Raw genomic sequence first — 2,491 nt, 5'->3', positions numbered from 1 at the left:
CGGGCATGGCTTTCGAAAGATCATATCCCTGCAGGGGTGTCCCAACTTAGCCCATCACAAGCTCTCATGGTCAACGAAGGATATTCCTTCTAGCGGGAAGACCCGATCAGGCTCGGAATCCCGGTTATAAGACATTTCGATAGGTAAAACAATACTAGCAAGACCGCCCGATGCGCCGACATCTTGATAGGAGCTGCACATATCTCGTTCTCAGGGCAACACCAGATGAGCGCTCCGTACAACTAAAACCAGCCCTCAAGTTTCCCCGAGGTGGCGCTACAAAGGACTCTAGTTCGGACTAGCACTTAGACAAGCATTGGCCCGGGGGGTTAAAATAAAGATGACCCTCGGGATCTGCGACTCCCAAGGGAAAAAGGCTAGGTGGCGAATGGTAAAACCAAGGTTGGGCCTTGCTGGAGGAGTTTTATTCAAGGCCAACTGTCAAGGGGTTCCCATTATAACCCAACCGCGTAAGGAATGTAAAATCCGGGAACATAACACCGATATGACGGAAACTAGGGCGGCAAGAGTGGAACAAAACACCAGGCATAAGGCCGAGCCTTCCACCCTTTACCAAGTATATAGATGCATTAATTAAATAAGAGATATTGTGATATTCCAACAGATATCCATGTTCCAAACATGGAACAAGCTCCAATCTTCACCTGCAACTAACAACGCTATAAGAGGGGCTGAGCAAAGCGGTAATATAGCCAAACAACGGTTTGCTAGGACAAGGTGGGTTAGAGGCTTGGCTTAGCAATATGGGAGGCATGATAAGCAAGTGGTAGGCATCGCAGCATAGGCATAGCAAAAGAGCGAGCAACTAGCAAGCAAAGATAGAAGTGATTTCGAGGGTATGGTCATCTTGCCTGAGATCCCGCAAGGAAGAAGAACGAGTCCATGAAGAAGACAAACGGATGTAGTCGAACGAATCCTCACAAACGCGACGTTATTGGAACCAACCTGAAGAAGCAACACCGGAAAGAAGCAAACAACATAGTAAACAACCATCACATAATCATGGCATGATGCACAACCAAGTATGATGCATGTCCCTTTTAATTATGCATGGCATGGCAAAGTGCACAAACAACACTACAAGTTAAGTGGAGCTCAATATGCAACGGGTTGCATATTGACGGAACACCACATCAATTATTTAGTTCTCTCTCGTTTATGTACCCCAACAATATTAAATGTTCTTAACATGGCAAGGGTGAAGCAAAGTAAACTACCTATCTAGTCAAGTTTAAATGAGGCCGGAAGCAACGAACAACAATTTCGGAAACTCCTCATGAGCATATTATAGATTTGGTACTGTTCTGCCCTAAACATTATTTTAGAGTTGTTAAACATGCAAGATGAGTGCACCAAGTAAATCTAGGCATTTTTCTACCCCATTTGCATATAAAGATTATTTAATTCGGAGCTACGGTTATTTAGTTATGAAATAAAGCATTTTAGCATGTTATTTAAACACATTTAAACAAACAGCATTTTAAACATTTCAAACATGGATGAAAGTTGGATATTATCAAACTAGATGAAATTCTAAGCATTTTTCATATATAAAACATTTTAGTCCGATGCACGGTTGTGGAGTTATTAAATGCATGAAGTTGGAGGGCTTTACTGCAAATCTATTTTTTACTGGATAAAAGACAAATTCACAGACAGGAAAAAAAACGACTATGGGCTGAATCTACACACGTTGGGCCTAAAGAGGGGGCTGCGGGGAAACTCACCAATGGGCTTTGGCCCAAGACGGTGGAGAGGAAAACCAGACATGGGCCTCGCGGATCTGGTGGCCCACGCGAAGTCGAGGCAGAGGAGGGCGCTGGGCCTTGGGAGGCACCGGCCCACGATGGCGCTGGAGCGGGCTCTTGAGGTCAACGGTTCGAGGAGCTCGCTGGAGAGAGGTCATGGCAGGGACGCCAGCGGGGGTCCACGACGAGGCAGCGGCGTAGGCGAGTAGAGGAGGCCAGGGCCGACGAGGATGGATGGATCCGAGGGCGAGGTTTCTAGATCCGGCGACAGTTCAGGGCGAGGAGGCCGGCAATGACCTCGACGGCGGTGGAATGGGCGACTCCGGCGACGGGGATCTCTCCTGCGCGAGGGAGAGAGCGAGGTCTGAGAGAGGCGGCGAAAAAAACAAAGGAGGAGGAGGACGGGGTCGGAGAGGGAGGACCTGGGGTCGGCAACGAGGCCAGCATGCTCGGTGGTCTTGGTCGCCGGCGGCGGACGGCGGAGCGTGAGGGAGAGGTGATTGGGGCTCTCCCGATCAGAAACGAAGGCGGCAGCGTGCAGGTTCGGGGACGGGTTCGTATAGGCCCAGATCTGGCCCGGCGTGGGCCAGCGGCGGGCTCCGCGGGCCGCGGTGAAGTGGGGCGTAGGAGGGAACACGTGGCGCGCTAGGGTTGGCTGGAAGGCGGCTGAGAGGTGAGGTGGCATGACGTGGTTGGCTGCGGGGGCGCTGGCGGCGCCGCCA

Source organism: Triticum dicoccoides, chromosome 5A (genome assembly GCF_002162155.2).
Source record: "Triticum dicoccoides isolate Atlit2015 ecotype Zavitan chromosome 5A, WEW_v2.0, whole genome shotgun sequence".
NCBI lineage: Eukaryota > Viridiplantae > Streptophyta > Magnoliopsida > Poales > Poaceae > Triticum > Triticum dicoccoides.
The sequence above is the reverse complement of the archived record's forward strand: the minus strand, read 5'-3'. Positions refer to the sequence as shown.